The sequence below is a fragment of the Mus musculus genome, chromosome 7 (genome assembly GCF_000001635.26).
Source record: "Mus musculus strain C57BL/6J chromosome 7, GRCm38.p6 C57BL/6J".
Classification (NCBI taxonomy): Eukaryota; Metazoa; Chordata; class Mammalia; order Rodentia; family Muridae; genus Mus; species Mus musculus.
In genome coordinates, this window is record NC_000073.6 from 59,373,390 (window position 1) to 59,392,442 (window position 19,053).

General features: G+C 43.1%; 1 long non-coding RNA gene and 8 other non-coding genes across 9 annotated transcripts in view; all 9 read right to left on the bottom strand.

Annotated features, from left to right (window-relative positions):
* The window catches only part of Snhg14 (small nucleolar RNA host gene 14), a 1,177,441-nt gene that overhangs the window by 100,653 nt on the left and 1,057,735 nt on the right, over positions 1-19,053 (bottom strand). Inside the window, exons 138-142 of the long non-coding RNA NR_146211.1 lie at positions 18,016-18,061; positions 4,334-4,456; positions 3,908-3,953; positions 596-718; positions 170-215 (exon numbers count right to left, since the gene is read on the bottom strand). This is a non-coding gene — a long non-coding RNA (small nucleolar RNA host gene 14). The remainder of the gene's footprint in view (positions 1-169; positions 216-595; positions 719-3,907; positions 3,954-4,333; positions 4,457-18,015; positions 18,062-19,053) is intronic.
* Positions 455-533, bottom strand: Gm26096. Its single transcript, XR_003946940.1, has one exon. It is a non-coding gene; the product is annotated as a small nucleolar RNA SNORD115 (small nucleolar RNA).
* Positions 2,324-2,402, bottom strand: Gm22996. Its single transcript, XR_003946980.1, has one exon. It is a non-coding gene; the product is annotated as a small nucleolar RNA SNORD115 (small nucleolar RNA).
* Positions 4,193-4,271, bottom strand: Gm26499. The gene has a single exon (XR_003946941.1). It is a non-coding gene; the product is annotated as a small nucleolar RNA SNORD115 (small nucleolar RNA).
* On the bottom strand, positions 6,062-6,140 carry Gm25646. Its single transcript, XR_003947031.1, has one exon. It is a non-coding gene; the product is annotated as a small nucleolar RNA SNORD115 (small nucleolar RNA).
* On the bottom strand, positions 12,692-12,770 carry Gm26498. The gene has a single exon (XR_003946982.1). It is a non-coding gene; the product is annotated as a small nucleolar RNA SNORD115 (small nucleolar RNA).
* Positions 14,564-14,642, bottom strand: Gm23660. Its single transcript, XR_003947064.1, has one exon. It is a non-coding gene; the product is annotated as a small nucleolar RNA SNORD115 (small nucleolar RNA).
* On the bottom strand, positions 16,431-16,509 carry Gm23933. The gene has a single exon (XR_003947045.1). It is a non-coding gene; the product is annotated as a small nucleolar RNA SNORD115 (small nucleolar RNA).
* On the bottom strand, positions 18,301-18,379 carry Gm24862. The gene has a single exon (XR_003946983.1). It is a non-coding gene; the product is annotated as a small nucleolar RNA SNORD115 (small nucleolar RNA).

Here is a 19,053-nt window from a genome sequence, read left to right on the forward strand (position 1 = left end):
AGGGGATCTACATGGGAGAACATAGCCTAAATCGAGCTCCTTTGGTAGCATGCATACCATTTTGTTATCCCCAATTTCTAAAAGGACAGACTGACTGAGAATTGAAAGCCAAAACATGAAGGGGGAGGTCACCTGGATGTGGAGGCTTTACCATGTTCTGACCACTTACCTGATTATCTGTGTTTCTCTGCCTTCCAAGGTGGCATGTGAGATGACTGCAAAACACCAGAAAAGACATTGTCATGAGCAAGGAACGATCCTTACAAAAATGCCCATGGTTCCATTGTGGGACTAGGTGGTTGTTGGCATGCAGTGTTTGCCAACCAATGTGCACCCTACATGTCCACATTTCCTCTCATGGGAAACAGGGCAAGAGCATTTGAGGACTTCAGGGAAGTCACCCAAGAGCCCTCCAAGGAGTCAATGGACCTCTTGTGACCCTGTCACCCTGGTTGGGCCTCAGCGTAATCCTATTGAGCATGAATTTTATGTCATCACCTATCTTCAAGACATTGGGTTGTCATCATTGACCCAGTCCTAGACAGAATTCGGCTACCTCTACTTGGATATCACCTAACCTAATCCAACCACTCACCCTCCTTTCCAAAACTGGCTCAGAGTAGGAATGGTCATATGGAACTGGAGAGGGATTGCTAGGAGAAAATGTCTTCCAGGGTTGCAAGGGCTCCTTTTCTTGATACTTGGAAGAATGTCTTCCCTAAGGAGGAAAGGGAAAGAAGTCAAGGCGCTTGTTGTCCCTTCTTTAAATAAAGGTCAGAGGAGAGAGACATTTTTCTGGAGCTCTACTGGCACAACTTCATTGTGCAGAATATTTCCTGGGGTTACCTCTTGTATTACTACCAAACCAGGACACACAAGTCTTCCTGGCTACCATAGAGAAACATCAGTGGACACACAAAGGAACCCTGGATTCCAATAAAGATTTACTGCTTCCTCTCGAAGCAACAGCCACATCACATGTGACCTTAGCCTCACAATTTTGTAGGTATCAACACTCAAGTTGAGCTGCCCAAGTTCTATGGATAAGACAAAAAATAATTGAATAAAACAACTACAGATAGGTATTACGAGGGTGATTAAAGTAACTGTGTGTTTTTGCTCAAAGTGCAAATGTGGCATCAGAACTCTGTAAAGTCTATGTTGTTCGACCGGACTCAACATGAAAGGTGATTCCGGAAAATGTCCTGAGAATCCTGGGCCCAGGCCACAGAACCCATGTCTATACATGGATCCATTTGTGTCAAGGTGTTATGGGTTGCCCTGCTGTAAAACATGAGGGTAACCAATGTTGCTGGACTCAAGTCAGGCCTTGGTGTTATGAATCAAAGTGGAATTAGGTTCTTTAAACACCTGGCCTTACCCTGTATCAACCTAATGTGTAGAGCTTTTTTTCCTCAGTGATTCTGCAGTGAGGTTCATTAAGTGCCCTAAATGATACCATGAAGGAAATTTGGAATATGGTGGGCACCAAGGTAAAAATGAATATCTCATCCTATCCACATGGGTAAATTGTCTCTGGGGTGAGATCTTTAGAATATCTGCTAGAGGGATTGCCCTTTGTGAACCCATCCTGGGGAGGACAGCCTTTTTGGATATCATAGAATCCTTCTTTTTTCCTAAGAAAGGCTCTGTTACTTGGGCCTCCCCTCTCATGGGAAAGAAAGCCTCCCATAAAGCCCTCAGGGCCTGTCTTGTCCTCCTGTAGCTATTTTCCATGGAATTGTAAGCATCAAAGTATGAGATCACAATATTCAAAAAATGTCATCCTCCTCTCTCCATGAGCTGTAGGTGAAAATTAAAAAAACAATTATCGGGAGTTGAACACATTCCTTAAAACTTTACAAACCAGGGGATCTACATGGGAGAACATAGCCTAAATCGAGCTCCTTTGGTAGCATTGCATACCATTTTTTTATCCCCAAATTCTAAAAGGACAGACTGACTGAGAATTGAAAGCCAAAACATGAAGGGTTAGGTCACCTGGATGAGGAGGCTTTACCATATTCTGACCACTTACCTGATTATCTGTGTTTCTCTGCCTTCCAAGGTGGCATGTGAGATGACTGCAAAACACCAGAAAAGACATTGTCATGAGCAAGGGACCATCCTTACAGAAATGCCCATGGTTCCATTGTGGGACTAGGTGCTTGTTGGCATGCAGTGTTTGCCAACCAATGTGTACCCTAGATGTCCACATTTCCTCTCATGGGAAACAGGGCAAGGGCATCTGAGGACTTCAGGGAAGTCACCCAAGAGCCCCCAAAGGAGTCAACTGACCTCTTGTGACCCTGTCGCCCTGGTTGGGCCTCAGCGTAATCCTATTGAGCATGAATTTTATGTCATCACCTTTCTTCATGACATTGTGTTGTCATCATTGACCCAGTCCTAGACAGAATTCAGCTACCTCTACTTGGATATCACCTAACCTAATCCAACCACTTACCTTTCTTTCCAAAACTGGCTCAGAGTAGGAATGGTCACATGGAAATGGAGAGGGATTGCTGGGACGAAATGTCCTCCAGGGAAGCAAGGGCTCCCTTTCTTGATATTTGGAAGAATGTCTTCCCTATGGAGGAAAGGGAAAGAAGTCAAGGCGCTTGTTGTCCCTTCTTTAAATAAAGGTCAGAGGAGAGAGACATTTTTCTGGAGCTCTACTGGCACAACTTCCTTGTGCAGTAACTGTCCTGGTTTTACCTCTTGTATTACTACCAGCCTATCACACACAAGTCTTCCTGGCTACCATAGAGAAACATCAGTGGACACACAAAGGAACCCTGGATTCCAATAAAGATTTACTGCTTCCTCTCGAAGCAACAGCCACATCACATGTGACCTTAGCCTCACAATTTTGTAGGTATCAACACTCAAGTTGAGCTGCCCAAGTTCTCTGGATAGGAAAAAAAATAATTGAATAAAACAACTACAGTTAGGTATTTCGAGGGTGATTAAAGTAACTGTGTGTTTTTGCTCAAAGTGCAAATATGGCATCAGACCTCTGTCAGGTCTATGTTGTACGACCAGAGTCAAGCTGAAAGGTGATTCCTGAAAATCTCCTGAGAATCCTGGGCCCAGGCCACAGAACACATGTCTATACATGGATCCATTTGTGTCAAGGTGTTATGGGTTGCCCTTTTGTAAAACGTGAGGGTAACCACTGTTGCTGGACTCAAGTCAGGCCTTGGTGTTATGAATCAAAGTGGAATTAGGTTCTTTAAACACCTGGCCTTACCCTGTATCAACCTAATGTGTAGAGATTTTTTTCCTCAGTGATTCTACAGTGAGGCTCAGTAAGTGCCCTAAATGATACATGAAGGAAATTTTAAATGGAGTGTGCACCAAGGTAAAAATGAATATCTCACCCTATCCACATGGGTAAATTGTCTCTGGGGTGAGATCTTTGGAATATCTGCTAGAGGGATTGTCCTTTGTGAACCCATCCTGGGGAGGACAGCCTTTTTGGATATCATAGAATCCTTCTTTTTCCCTAAGAAAGGCTCTGTCACTTGGGCCTCCCCTGTCACGGGAAAGGAAGAGTCCCATAAAGCCCTGGGGGCCTGTGTTGTCCTCCTGTAGCTATTTGGCATGGAATTGTAAGCATCAAAGTATGAGATCCCAACATTCAAAAAATGTCATCCTCCTCTCTCCATAAGAAGTAGGTCAAAATTATGAAAAAACAATTATCTGGAGTTGAACACATTCCTTAAAACTTTACATACCAGGGGATCTACATGGGAGAACATAGCCTAAATCGAGCTCCTTTGGTAGCATGCATACCATTTTGTTATCCCCAATTTCTAAAAGGACAGACTGACTGAGAATTGAAAGCCAAAACATGAAGGGGGAGGTCACCTGGATGTGGAGGCTTTACCATGTTCTGACCACTTACCTGATTATCTGTGTTTCTCTGCCTTCCAAGGTGGCATGTGAGATGACTGCAAAACACCAGAAAAGACATTGTCATGAGCAAGGAACGATCCTTACAAAAATGCCCATGGTTCCATTGTGGGACTAGGTGGTTGTTGGCATGCAGTGTTTGCCAACCAATGTGCACCCTACATGTCCACATTTCCTCTCATGGGAAACAGGGCAAGAGCATTTGAGGACTTCAGGGAAGTCACCCAAGAGCCCTCCAAGGAGTCAATGGACCTCTTGTGACCCTGTCACCCTGGTTGGGCCTCAGCGTAATCCTATTGAGCATGAATTTTATGTCATCACCTATCTTCAAGACATTGGGTTGTCATCATTGACCCAGTCCTAGACAGAATTCGGCTACCTCTACTTGGATATCACCTAACCTAATCCAACCACTCACCCTCCTTTCCAAAACTGGCTCAGAGTAGGAATGGTCATATGGAACTGGAGAGGGATTGCTAGGAGAAAATGTCTTCCAGGGTTGCAAGGGCTCCTTTTCTTGATACTTGGAAGAATGTCTTCCCTAAGGAGGAAAGGGAAAGAAGTCAAGGCGCTTGTTGTCCCTTCTTTAAATAAAGGTCAGAGGAGAGAGACATTTTTCTGGAGCTCTACTGGCACAACTTCATTGTGCAGAATATTTCCTGGGGTTACCTCTTGTATTACTACCAAACCAGGACACACAAGTCTTCCTGGCTACCATAGAGAAACATCAGTGGACACACAAAGGAACCCTGGATTCCAATAAAGATTTACTGCTTCCTCTCGAAGCAACAGCCACATCACATGTGACCTTAGCCTCACAATTTTGTAGGTATCAACACTCAAGTTGAGCTGCCCAAGTTCTATGGATAAGACAAAAAATAATTGAATAAAACAACTACAGATAGGTATTACGAGGGTGATTAAAGTAACTGTGTGTTTTTGCTCAAAGTGCAAATGTGGCATCAGAACTCTGTAAAGTCTATGTTGTTCGACCGGACTCAACATGAAAGGTGATTCCGGAAAATGTCCTGAGAATCCTGGGCCCAGGCCACAGAACCCATGTCTATACATGGATCCATTTGTGTCAAGGTGTTATGGGTTGCCCTGCTGTAAAACATGAGGGTAACCAATGTTGCTGGACTCAAGTCAGGCCTTGGTGTTATGAATCAAAGTGGAATTAGGTTCTTTAAACACCTGGCCTTACCCTGTATCAACCTAATGTGTAGAGCTTTTTTTCCTCAGTGATTCTGCAGTGAGGTTCATTAAGTGCCCTAAATGATACCATGAAGGAAATTTGGAATATGGTGGGCACCAAGGTAAAAATGAATATCTCATCCTATCCACATGGGTAAATTGTCTCTGGGGTGAGATCTTTAGAATATCTGCTAGAGGGATTGCCCTTTGTGAACCCATCCTGGGGAGGACAGCCTTTTTGGATATCATAGAATCCTTCTTTTTTCCTAAGAAAGGCTCTGTTACTTGGGCCTCCCCTCTCATGGGAAAGAAAGCCTCCCATAAAGCCCTCAGGGCCTGTCTTGTCCTCCTGTAGCTATTTTCCATGGAATTGTAAGCATCAAAGTATGAGATCACAATATTCAAAAAATGTCATCCTCCTCTCTCCATGAGCTGTAGGTGAAAATTAAAAAAACAATTATCGGGAGTTGAACACATTCCTTAAAACTTTACAAACCAGGGGATCTACATGGGAGAACATATCCTAAATCGAGCTCCTTTGGTACCGTTGCATACCATTTTGTTGTCCCCAAATTCTAAAAGGACAGACTGACTGAGAATTGAAAGCCAAACCATGAAGGGGGAGGTCACCTTGATGTGGAGGCTTTACCAGGTTCTGACCACTTACCTGATTATCTGTGTTTCTCTGCCTTCCAAGGTGGCATGTGAGATGACTGCAAAACACCAGAAAAGACATTGTCATGAGCAAGGGGCGATCCTTACAGAAATGCCCAAGGTTCCATTGTGGGACTAGGTGGTTGTTGGCATGCAGTGTTTGCCAACCAATGTGCACCCTAGATGTCCACATTTCCTCTCATGGGAAACAGGGCAAGGGCATCTGAGGACTTCAGGGAAGTCACCCAAGAGCCCCCCAAGGAGTCAACGGACCTCTTGTGACCCTGTCACCCTGGTTGGGCCTCAGCGTAATCCTATTGAGCATGAATTTTATGTCATCACCTTACTTCATGACATTGGGTTGTCATCATTGACCCAGTCCTAGACAGAATTCGGCTACCTCTACTTGGATATCACCTAACCTAATCCAACCACTTACCTTCCTTTCCAAAACTGGCTCAGAGTAGGAATGGTCACATGGAACTGGAGAGGGATTGCTGGGACGAAATGTCTTCCAGGGAAGCAAGGGCTCCCTTTCTTGATACTTGGAAGAATGTCTTCCCTAAGAAGGAAAGGGAAAGAAGTCAAGGTGCTTGTTGTCCCTTCTTTAAATAAAGGTCAGAGGAGAGAGAAATTTTTCTGGAGCTCTACTGGCACAACTTCATTGTGCAGAAACTGTCCTCGGGTTACCTCTTGTATTACTACCAGCCAAGCACACACAAGTCTTCCTGGCTACCATAGAGAAACATCAGTGGACACACAAAGGAACCTTGGCATTCCAATAAAGATTTACTGCTTCCTCTCGAAGCAACAGCCACATCACATGTGACCTTAGCCTCACAATTTTGTAGGTATCAACACTCAAGTTGAGCTGCCCAAGTTCTATGGATAGGACAAAAAAATAATTGAATAAAACAACTACAGATAGGTATTTGGAGGGTGATTAAAGAAACTGTGTGTTTTTGCTCAAAGTGCAAATGTGGCATCAGACCTCTGTAAGGTCTATGTTGTATGACCCGACTCAAAGTGAATGGTGATTCCTGAAAATCTCCCAAGAATCCTGGGCCCAGGCCACAGAACCCATGTCTATACATGGATCCATTTGTGTCAAGGTGTTATGGTGTTGTGTCTGGCCAGCAGACCACAACCTGGGTTCTAGCCTGGAAAGGCATTTTGGAAACCTGCAAGTGAAGAGGGGCTAGGTGGCGAGAGAAAGTGATTTAGCCAAGACAGTTACTCTGATCAAAGCTCAAATTTTATTGTTGCGACACTAGTTATGAAGGAAGGGGGAGGGGACCCGATTCCCGCCGAATAATCTGTGGTCCAGTATAAAGGTGCCCGTGTGTGGCTGTGCAGGTTCCAGCAGTGGGCGTGGCAGAACGAATGAGCAGGAAGCTCCACCCCTGAGCAAGCAGGTTTCAGGCTGGGGGAGGGGAGACTACATCTCCTCCCTTTTATTAACAAAACTTAAAAAAAAGAAAAAGCTGGCCTGAGGAGGAAAAATTATCTATGCTCAATAGTTCTGCCTGGAATCTAGGGCTAAAGAAAAAACTTGCTTTTGTGGGATTCTTAACTTTTCTTATGGTAAACTGTATCTGGCTAAGACTGTCTTTTCTTATTTTAGTAAACAACTAACTGAAAAGCCTGGAGCTGTAGGCTCTGACTTTATAATGCTAATTAGTACTTGTTAGGTAAATTTCTAGTTGAATTTAAGTAGGGCGTTGGAACTCTGGCTAAGTTTGACTGAATAAATGTGAAATACACTATAATAAGAATAACACTAAGTTGATATTCCTCTGCATTTTTGGATGATAGGTGGGAAACAGGGAGAAGGCGTTCGACTGGCTCTGTAGTACAAGGCCAATTGGCTGTTTTATTTTGGGGTGGGAGGCAGTGAAGACAGTATGGTCTCCAATCTCTCTCTCCCCTATTAATTAAGTTAAATAAGGCAACGCTTAACTGAGGTAGGTGATCAAATGATTTTCTTCATCCGTAGATGAGTGGGCTTTTAACCTTGGCTTGGGTGGACATTGACCCGATTCCTCCCGTGGATGCTGTTAAGACCCACACCTGTGGCTCTCGGTATCTTTTGGGGAGGTGAGGCAGAGCCGAAAAATATTTTTGGTTTTTAGCCAAAATATGATACCAACCTCTTTTAAACCGGGTTTATCTCACAGGAAACTCAGAAATGGTCAAGCTGGACCTTCCCCTGCAGTGCTCTCTGCACCAAGCGATGCCCATACTGAATTTGTATGATCACAAACCAGTATGCACAGCTCTGAGTGCTGTGCAGCTCCTAAAGGAGAATTATCAACCTCAGATTTAGCAAGACCTAGGCAAGAATTATGTCATTAGTAACACCACGATTTGTGGCTAAAATAGGAGCTGGAAGTCGTTCCTCTTCATCCCTGTTTTTTTCACAGCCTAAGGACACCTTGCAGTAACAGCAAGGGTGAAAAGCCAGAGGTCAGCTAAGGGACTAAGCCTGTCTATCAAAATAAAAACCAATCTTTATTAATATAGAAATATCTACTTTTCTAGCCCTCTAGGAAAACCTAAATTTTAAATCAGACTGAAGGCCACGTGCTGGAATGTCCTGAGAATGGAGATAACAGCTGTCACCTGTGCTCTCAAGGGGGGGCGGGGCAGGAATGCACATCTGCTGGTCTGGCTCGAGAATGTTGATTTACCTGCTTGAAAGACAAAATCTTGACAGTGAGAAAGTAGGAAAGCAGAACTTCTTTTGGGGAAGTCCAGGTACTTTATTCAAATGCAAATTGTAAAGCTGAGGCTAGTCTCCTGTCGGGGAGCTGGCTCAGAGAGTAGCTGGAGAACAGCTTTGGGAGCTTTCGCTCTCAGCTGAATTTTAAGCACAAAAGGAATTTTAGTCTTTAGAATGATACTTACCAGAAGAGTCAGAATCTGTGTTCATCTGACAAATTAATCTCTCTGGCAGCCACTGCGCTCCATCTTCATCTCATGAAAAAAACACAAACTGAGCCCCTACCCCAAATTAGAACTGGATCTGGACCCTTCCATTTATTAGTCAGGGGGTCCTTCCATTTTACCAATGTATTAAGCGACCAATTGTTTTTTCAATCAATTTTCTTAGGGAGCGGTTGTAACTAGAAGGCTTGTAAAGTTATTAAGAGTCACATGTGCATAATTTATTTATTAACTAGAAATATGCATAAGCAATTGTAAATTTGAGAATTAATAGTATCTGAGGGATGAACAATTTAAGCAATTGCGAGCTCAGAGATATGGCATTGACTATTAATATACAAATTAAGGTTTGATTGTTCAGCATTTTAAAACACCATCTACAGCACACAACTAGATCATCTGTGCTGGAACAGGGGAAACTGTGTCTTAAGACTCTGCCCCACAGAAGCTAGTTGGGCCCACGTGGGCCAACGATCGGCTGGGAGGATGAGAAAAATGACTTTACAATAATGTTTTTCTTTTTGGCCAAAGAATTGTTTTGGGCACAACCAATTTTTAATTACCAATGAATAACAATTATAAAAGCTTTATTTTTTGTAGAAACTTTTGTAGTAAACTAAAACCCTAAGTAATAAAAGGATATTGTCTCTGAATCTTTTGGGTGAGAGCAAGAATTTAAGGTAAACTTTAAGAAGCATTAGTTAATATACTTTTCACTTAGGAAACAATATACACTGAAAGATTAAAACTCTTGGCTTCTTGTTTAGAAGCAGAAACAATAAAAATTTTTCTTACATAATGTAAAGTTACATTAGCCATACCTAGAGGCAGAATTTTCTAGTGATTACAGTTCACTAGAAGCAAAACTCTTTGAATTAAAGCATTATTTTAAACATGTGAATAGATCTGTAACACTGTTAAAAAGAAATTCTCTTGAACATAGGGAAAAAAACTTTCTCAGGCACTGTTTGCAAAACAAAAGAAAGGCCACAAGCTGCTCTGGGGCTGCCCGGAGCCATGTATTGACTCAAAGGTAAAATACTTTTTAATCTGAGCATCTTGGCCCTCTTGTAATAAGGACCGATTCTAGAGAAACAATATAACTGTCTATGCCTCTAAATTGTGATACTCTTTCTTAAGATGACTTACAGTTAAAACGTTCTTCACAACTTTAGTGTTGTGAAAAAATTGCCCGTACTGCAGTTTCCTGCCAGGCAGCAACTATAACCAAACTGTTTGTCTAATCTATTCACAAAGACAAACATAACTAGATAACTTTGTCACAGTTTTGTATGAAGTGAGCTGTATGAGCGCTCTCATAATATGATTACTCTTGTAATTATCTTAATTACAGTATACAGGTGAATTAAAGATCTTAAATTTGAAATCAAACTGCAAGCTGCAGTCAATGGAACAATAGCAGTTTTAACCATAATTTTTAAGTTTTTTGTGCAAGGTTAGGATAATACCTATAACCTTGGGAAAGCAAAACCCAAGTTTAAAACAATTTATTATCTTTAAAATCAATATTAGAAGCATTACTATCATATTACGAAGTTTGGATGTCAATTAATACCTATGAATACCTATTAAAGCAAGCTTTAATGCTTTAATAAAGAGACATTGCTTTAAATCTTATCTTAAATTTTACTATTTAGGATACGAACCACATTAATTATTACCTAAACTAGAAATATCTTTAGAGACCCAGCCTCTTGGCCTGCTTTATGCCACGTGTCGGAAGGACTCTAAACTTGAGTTATCAAATTTAACACTAAACATCTGTAGCAATGTAACAATTATTAATCTTAACCAACAACTAATGAGCTGAATGTGAAGACACTCAGAGCACATTACCAATAAAAAAGAACCAAATGAAGCAGTTACATTTAGACCAATCAGAGAATAATAATTTTTGTAGCTACAATCATAGAATAAAAAACACTTTACCATTGTCAAACACATTAATCATGAACCATTTATTAGCTTTTTTACTCCGAAACTAAGAGGCTGTGCACTCGCCCTTATTTCCTAAAACGAACAGTTTTTCTAGCAGGGGCCCTCCCGCCACGTGTCTGATTCCTGGCTGAAACACGTGGCAGCTCTTGGCTTTGCAGATAAAGTTTTTTATACCATCTTTATTATCCAACATAAAACATAGAACATTCATTCATACAGACTGGACACGAACATACATGAATTGAACACAAGAACAGATTGGTGCACCGGACATTAGACAAGACACAAAAGGGAACAGAGTACTCCTGCTATAAGGCCCAGAGAGAAATTTCTCTCTGCTTTTTGGGACATTTTCCTCCCTTATGATGCATTTTTTATTAACTGGGGCAATCCGCATATTCCTTTTAATAAACCCTTTCTTTTCTCACGCCTCATGTAGCTTCAGAGAGCTACAGCCTACCGCCTATTACCCAGCTCCTCACTACTGAACCTAAGTGAACCAGCGCTAGGGTTTAACGCTGTCTCAGCTTAGCCCATACCTTCTCCGGTATGAATTTCCTTTATCCTTTATTTTATGGAGCTCCGAACCAGCAGCGTCTCTTCCAAAAATCCTTTGCCGTTTCTCAGTCCCGCGTTGGTTTGCCAATTGTTGTGTCCGGCCAGCAGACCACAACCTGGGTTCTAGCGTGGAAAGGCACTTTGGAAACCTGGAAGAGAAGAGGGGCTAGGTGGCGAGAGAAAGAGATGTAGCCAAGACAGTTACTCTGATCAAAGCTCAAATTTTATTGTTGCGACACTAGTTATGAAGGAAGGGGGAGGGGACCCGATTCCCTCCGAATAATCTCTGGTCCAGTAGAAAGGTGCACGTGTGTGGCTGCGCAGGTTCCAGCAGTGGGCATGGCAGAACAAATGAGCAGGAAGCTCCACACCTGAGGAAGCAGGTTTCAGGCTGGGGGAGGGGAGACTACATTATGGGTTGCCCTGCTGTAAAACGTGAGGGTAACCACTGTTGCTGGACTCAAGTCAGGCCTTGGTGTTATGAATCAAAGTGGAATTAGGTTCTTTAAACACCTGGCCTTACCCTGTATCAACCTAATGTGTAGACCTTTTTTTCCTCAGTGATTCTGCTGTGAGGTTCAGTAAGTGCCCTAAATGATACCATGAAGGAAATTTGGAATGTGGTGGGCACCAAGGTAAAAATGATTATCTCACCCTATCCACATGGGTAAATTGTCTCTGGGGTGAGATCTTTGGAATATCTGCTAGAGGGATTGCCCTTCGTGAACCCATCCTGGGGAAGACAGCCTTTTTGTATATCATAGAATCCTTCTTTTTCCCTAAGAAAGGCTCTGTTACTTGGGCCTCCCCTGTCAAGGGAAAGGAAGAGTCCCATAAAGCCCTGGGGGACTGTGTTGTCCTCCTCTAGCTATTTGCCATGGAATGGTAAGAATCAAAGTATGAGATCCCAACATTCAAAAATGTCATCCTCCTCTCTCCATGAGAAGTAGGTCAAAATTATGAAAAAAAATTATAGGGAGTTGAACACATTCCTTAAAACTTTACAAACCAGGGGATCTACATGGGAGAACATAGCCTAAATCGAGCTCCTTTGGTACCATTGCATACCATTTTGTTATCCCCAAATTCTAAAAGGACAGACTGACTGAGAATTAAAAGCCAAACCATGAAGGGGTAGGTCACCTGGATGTGGAGGCTTTACCATGTTCTGACCACTTACCTGATTATCTGTGTTTCTCTGCCTTCCAAGGTGGCATGTGAGATGACTGCAAAACACTAGAAAAGACATTGTCATGAGCAAGGGACGATTCTTGCAGAAATGCACAAGGTTCCATTGTGGGACTAGGTGCTTGTTGGCATGCAGTGTTTGCCAACCAATGTGCACCCTACATGTCCACATTTCCTCTCATGGGAAACAGGGCAAGGGCATCTGAGGACTTCAGGGAAGTCACCCTAGAGCCCCCCAAGGAGTCAACGTACCTCTTGTGACCCTGTCGCCCTGGTTGGGCCTCAGCGTAATCCTATTGAGCATGACTTTTATGTCATCACCTTTCTTCATGACATTGTGTTGTCATCATTGACCCAGTCCTAGACAGAATTCGGCTACCTCTACTTGGATATCACCTAACCTAATCCAACCACTCACCCTCCTTTCCAAAACTGGCTCAGAGTAGGAATGGTCATATGAAACTGGAGAGGGATTGCTAGGACGAAATGTCTTCCAGGGAAGCAAGGGCTCCCTTTCTTGATACCTGCAAGAATGTCTTCCCTAAGGAGGAAAGGGAAAGAAGTCAAGGCGCTTGTTGTCCCTTCTTTAAATAAAGGTCAGAGGAGAGACACATTTTTCTGGAGCTCTACTGGCACAACTTCACTGTGCAGAAACTTTCCTGGGGTTACCTCTTGTATTATTACCAGCCCAGCACAAACAAGTCTTCCTGGCTACCATAGAGAAACATCAGTGGACACACAAAGGAACCCTGGATTCCAATAAAGATTTACTGCTTCCTCTCGAAGCAACAGCAACATCACATGTGACCATAGCCTTACAATTTTGTAGGTATCAACACTCAAGTTGAGCTGCCCAAGTTCTATGCATAAGACAAAAAATAATTGAATAAAACAACTACAGATAGGTATTTCGAGGGTGATTAAAGTAACTGTGTGTTTTTGCTCAAAGTGCAAATGTGGCATCAGACCTCTGTAAGGTCTACTTTGTACGACCCGACACAACGTGAAAGGTGATTCCTGAAAATCTCCCGAGAATCCTGGACCCAGGCCACAGAACCCATGTCTATACATGGATCCATTTGTGTCAAGGTGTTATGGATTGCCCTGCTGTAAAACGTGAGGGTAACCAATGTTGCTGGACTGAAGTCAGGCCTTGGTGTTATGAATCAAAGTGGAATTAGGTTCTTTAAACACCTGGCCTTACCCTGTATCATCCTAATGTGTAGAGCTTTTTTTCCTCAGTGATTCTGCAGTGAGGTTCAGTAAGTGCCATAAATGATACCATGAAGGAAATTTGGAATGTGGTGGGCACCAAGGTAAAAATGAATATCTCACCCTATCCACATTGGTAAATTGTCTCTGAGGTGAGATCTTTGGAATATCTGCTAGAGGGATAGCCCTTTGTGAACCCATCCTGGGGAGGACAGCCTTTTTGTATATCATAGAATCCTTCTTTTTCCCTAAGAAAGGCTCTGTCAATTGGGCATCCCCTGTCATGGGAAAGGAAGAGTCCCATAAAGCCCTCGGGGCCTGTGTTGTCCTCCTGTAACTATTTGCCATGGAATAGTAAGCATCAAAGTATGAGATCCCAACATTCAAAAAATGTCATCCTCCTCTCTCCATGAGAAGTAGGTCAAAATTATGAAAAAAAAATTATCCGGAGTTGAACACATTCCTTAATACTTTACAAACAAGGGGATCTACATGGGAGAACATATCCTAAATCGAGCTTCTTTGGTACCGTTGCATACCATTTTGTTATCCCCAAATTCCAAAAGGACAGACTGACTGAGAATTGAAAGCCAAAACATGAAGGGGGATGTCACCTGGATGTGGAGGCTTTACCATGTTCTCACCACTTACCTGATTATCTGTGTTTCTCTGCCTCCCAAGGTGGCATGTGAGATGACTGCAAAACACCAGAAAAGACATTGTCATGAGCAAGGTGCGATCCTTGCAGAAATGCCCAAGGTTCCATTGTGGGACTAGGTGCTTGTTGGCATGCAGTGTTTGCCAACCAATGTGCACCCTAGATGTCCACTTTTCCGCTCATGGGAAACACTGCAAGGGGCATCTGAGGACTTCAGGGAAGTCACCCAAGAGTCCCCCAAGGATTCAACGGACTTCTTGTGAACCTGTCGCCCTGGTTGGGCTTCAAAGTAATCCTATTGAGCATGAATTTTATGTCATCACCTTTCTTCATGACATTGTGTTGTCATCATTGACCCAGTCCTAGGCAGAATTCGGCTACCTCTACTTGGATATCACCTAACCTAATCCAACCACTTACCTTCCTTTCCAAAACTGGCTCAGAGTAGGCATGGTCACATGGAACTGGAGAGGGATTGCTGGGAGGAAATGTCTTCCAGGGAAGCAAGGGCTCCCTTTCTTGATACTTGGAAGAATGTCTTCCCTAAGGAGTAAAGGGAAAGAAGTCAAGGTGCTTGTTGTCCCTTCTTTAAATAAAGGTCAGAGGAGAGAGACATTTTTCTGGAGCTCTACTGGCACAACTTCATTGTATAGAAACTGTCCTGGGGTTACCTCTTATATTACTACCAGCCCAGCACACACAAGTCTTCCTGGCTACCATAGAGAAAAATTAGTGGACACACAAAGGAACCCTGACATTCCAATAAAGATTTACTGCTTCCTCTCAAAGCAACAGCCACATCACATGTGACCTTAGACTCACAATTTTGTAGGTATCAACACTCAAGTTGAGCTGCCCAAGTTCTATGGATAGGACAAAAAAATAATTGAATAAAACAACTACAGATAGGTATTTCGAGTGTGTAAAGTAACTGTGTGTTTTTGCTCAAAGTGCAAATGTGGCATCAGACCTCTGTAAGGTCTATGTTGTATGACCCGACTCAACATGAAAGGTGATTCCTGAAAATCTCCCGAGAATCCTGGGCCCAGGCCACAAAACCCATGTCTATACATGGATACATTTGTGTCAAGGTGTTATGGGTTGCCCTGCTGTAATACGTGAGGGTAACCACTGTTGCTGGACTCAAGTCAGACCTTGTTGTGAATCAAAGTGCAATTAGGTTCTTTAAACACCTGGCCTTACCCTGTATCAACCTAATATGTAGAGCTTTTTTTCCTCAGTGATTCTGCTGTGAGGTTCAGTAAGTGCCCTAAATGATACCATGAAGGAAATTTGGAATGTGGTAGGCACCAAGGTAAAAATGAATATCTCACCCTATCCACATGGGTAAATTGTCTCTGGGGTGAGATCTTTGGTATATCTGCTGGAGGGATTGCCCTTTGTGAACCCATCCTGGGGCGACAGCCTTTTTGGATATAATAGAATCCTTCTTTTTCCCTAAGAAAGGCTCTGTCACTTGGGCCTCCCCTGTCACGGGAAAGGAAGAGTCCCATAAGGCCCTGGAGGCCTGTGTTGACCTCCTGTAGCTATTTGCCATGGAATTGTAAGCATCAAAGTATGAGATCCCAACATTCAAAAAATGTCATCCTCCTCTCTCCATGAGAAGTAGGTCAAAATCATGAAAAAAAAATTATCGGGAGTTGAACACATTCCTTAAAATTTTACAAACCAGGGGATCTGCATGGGAGAACATAGCCTAAATAAAGCTCCTTTGGTACTGTTGCATACCATTTTGTTATCCCCAAATTCCAAAAGGACAGACTGACTGAGAATTGAAAGCCAAAACATGAAGGGGGAGGTCTCCTGGATGTGGAGGCTTTACCATGTTCTGACCACTTACCTGATTATCTGTGTTTCTCTGCCTTCCAATGTGGCATGTGAGATGACTGCAAAACACCAGAAAAGACATTGTCACGAGCAAGGGATGATCCTTGCAGAAATGCCCAAGATTCCATTGTGGGACTAGGTGGTTGTTGACATGCAGTGTTTGCCAACCAATGTGCACCCTAGATGTCCACATTTCCTCTCATGGGAAACAGGGCAAGGGCATCTGAGGACTTCAGGGAAGTCACCCAAGAGCCGCCCAAGGAGTCAACGGACCTGTTGTGACCCTGTCGCCCTGGTTGGGCCTCAGCGTAATCCTGTAGAGCATGAATTTTATGTCATCACCACTCTTCATGACATTGGGTTGTCATCATTGACCCAGTCCTAGACAGAATTCGGCTACCTCTACTTGGATATCACCTAACCTAATCCAACCACTTACCTTCCTTTCCAAAACTGGCTCAGAGTAGGAATGGTCACATGGAACTGGAGAGGGATTGCTGGGAGGAAAGGTCCTCCAGGGAAGCAAGGGCTCCCTTTCTTGATACTTGGAAGAATGTCTTCCCTAAGGAGGAAAGGGAAAGAAGTCAAGGCGCTTGTTGTCCCTTCTTTAAATAAAGGTCAGAGGAGAGAGAGTTTTTTCTGGAGCTCTACTGGCACAACTTCATTGTGCAGAAACTGTCCTGGGGTTACCTCTTGTATTACTACCAGCCCAGGACACACAAGTCTTCCTGGCTACCATAGAGAAACATCAGTGGACACACAAAGGAACCCTGGCATTCCAATAAAGATTTACTTCTTCCTCTGGAAGCAACAGCCACATCACATGTGACCTTAGCCTCACAATTTTTTGGTATCAACACTCAAGTTGAGCTGCCCAAGTTCTATGGATAGGACAAAAAAATAATTGAATAAAACAACTACAGATAGGTAGTAGGAGGGTGATTAAAGTAACTGTGTGTTTTTGCTCAAAGTGCAAATGTGGCATCAGACCTCTGTAAGGTCTATGTTTTATGACCCGACTCAATGTGAAAGGTGATTCCTGAAAATCTCCCGAGAATCCTGGACCCAGGCAACAGAACCCCTGTCTAAACATGGATCCATTTGTGTCAAGGTGTTATGGGTTGCCCTGCTGTAAAACGTGAGGGTAACCACTGTTGCTGGACTCAAGTTAGGCCTTGGTGTTATGAATCAAAGTGGAATTAGGTTCTTTAAACACCTGGCCTTACCATGTAACAACCTAATGTGTAGAGCTTTTTTTCCTCAGTGATTCTGCAGTGAGGTTCAGTAAGTCCCCTAAATGATACCATGAAGGAAATTTGGAATGTGGTGGGCACCAGGTAAAAATAAATATCTCACCCTATCCCCATGGGGAAATTGTCTCTGGGGTGAGATCTTTGGAATATCTGCTAGAGGGATTGCCCTTTGTGAACCCATCCTGGGGAGGACAGCCTTTTTGGATATCATAGAATCCTTCTTTTTCCCTAAGAAATGTTCTGTCACTTGGGCCTTACTGTCAAGGGAAAGGAAGTGTCCAATAAGTCCCTGGAGGCCTGTGTTGACTTCCTGTAGCTATTTGCCATGGAATTGTAACCATCAAAGTATGAGATCACAACATTCAAAAAATATCATCCTCCTCTCTCCATGAGAAGTAGGTCAAAATTATGAAAAAACAATTATCGGGAGTTGAACACATTCTTTAAAACTTTACAAACCAGGGAATCTGCATGGGAGAACATAGCCTAAATCGTGCTCCTTTGGTACCGTTGCATAACTTTTTGTTATCCCCAAATTCCAAAAGGACAGACTGGCTGTGAAATGAAAGCCAAAGCATGAAGGGGGAGGTCACCTGGATGTGGTGGCTTTACCATGTTCTGACCACTTACCTGATTATCTGTGTTTCTCTGCCTTCCAAGGTGGCATGTGAGATGACTGCAAAACACCAGAAACGACATTGTCATGAGCAAGGGAAGATCCTTGCTGAAATGCCCAAGGTTCCATTGTGGGACTCGGTGATTGTTGGCATGCAGTGTTTGCCAACCAATGTGCACCCTAGATGTCCACATTTCCTCTCATGGGAAACAGGGTAAGGTCATCTGAGGACTTCAGGGAAGTCACCCAAGAGCCCCTCAAGGAGTCAACGGACCTGTTGTGACCCTGTCACCCTGGTTGGGCCTCAGTGTAATCCTATTGAGCATGAATTTTATGTCATCACCTTTCTTCATGACATTGGGTTGTCATCATTGACCCAGTCCTAGACAGAATTCGGCTACCTCTACTTGGACATCACCTAACCTAATCCAACCACTTACCTTCCTTTCCAAAACTGGCTCAGAGTAGGAATGGTCACATGGAACTGGAGAGGGATTGCTGGAGGAAATGTCTTCCAGGGAAGCAAGGGCTCCCTTTCTTGATATTTGGAAGAATGTCTTCCCTAAGGAGGAAAGGGAAAGAAGTCAAGGCGCTTGTTGTCCCTTCTTTAAATAAAGGTCAGAGGAGAGAGACATTTTTCTGGAGCTCTACTGGCACAACTTCATTGTGCAGAAACTGTCCTGGGGTTAAATCTTGTATTACTACCAGCCCAGCACACACAAGTCTTCTTGGCTACCATAGAGAAACATCAGTGGCCACACAAAGGAACCCTGGCATTTCAATAAAGATTTACTTTTTCCTCTCGAAACAACAGCCACATCACATGTGACCTTAGCCTCACAATTTTTTGGTATCAACACTCAAGTTGAGCTGCCCAAGTTCTATGGATAGTACAAAAAAATAATTGAATAAAACAACTACAGATAGGTATTTCGAGGGTGATTAAAGTAACTGTGTGTTTTTGCTCAAAGTGCAAATGTGGCATCAGACCTCTGAAAGGTCTATGTTGTATGACCCGACTCAATGTGAAAGGTGATTCCTGAAAATCTCCC